Source organism: Magnolia sinica, chromosome 1 (genome assembly GCF_029962835.1).
Source record: "Magnolia sinica isolate HGM2019 chromosome 1, MsV1, whole genome shotgun sequence".
NCBI classification, from domain to species: Eukaryota; Viridiplantae; Streptophyta; class Magnoliopsida; order Magnoliales; family Magnoliaceae; genus Magnolia; species Magnolia sinica.
This window is the reverse complement of record NC_080573.1, coordinates 55,356,886-55,357,703: the sequence shown is the minus strand read 5'-3', so window position 1 is coordinate 55,357,703 and position 818 is coordinate 55,356,886.

Below are 818 nucleotides of genomic sequence, written 5' to 3'. Positions count from 1 at the left end.
AAGGTCATTCCCTTGGTGATGGTGCGGTGGGGCCATCATAGTGTGGATGAGGCGCCTTGGGAGTGCGAGGCTGAGATTCGAGAGCGCTATCCACATCTTTTCGATGTTTGATTGTATGTTGTATTGTGTTTTGATTATATATGATGTTATGTTTCCTATTCCCTTATGAGTTATGATTAGCTGCGATGGTAGTATAAATTTCGAGGATAAATTTTTTTATTAGGTGGGGAGATCTGTAAGTCTCATATCCTAGTCTGTACTATTCAATCGACTCCCATGATCCTTCTCGATGAATTCTGGCTATCCACGACCTATGATCAACATTTGCACATGACCTTAAGTTGTATCCCTTAGATTTGAGTCGATTTAATCCGAGACTTGTATCATTACGACCGCACCATCACTGCGGTTCCAACGCTGCGTCTTACATACCGATCCGATACCCTGGCCAGGAGATGTGGGCCCGCATTCAGTTTAAGGAAAACACCACGTGTTTGCAATCCCAAGAGAATCTCTACAACATGTCCCATCAATCAATCAATCAATCAAAGTACACAACCCATGCTTTCTTTCTCCCCAAGTCAAGCAATCTACCCCAAAAGTTAACAAATCTCTCACTTCACCCATCACTCACCTCACATCCATCACTCACACCCATCACCTCTCTTACAACCACCCCTTCTCTCTCTCTTTCTCTTCAATTTTCCAAGCAACCAATGCGGTGGACGTCCAAGCATCCCAAGAGAGAAAAGTGCATGTGTGTGGCCCACTACCCACCCTAAGATCCATCATCCTACCCCTTCCTTTCTCATCATCTT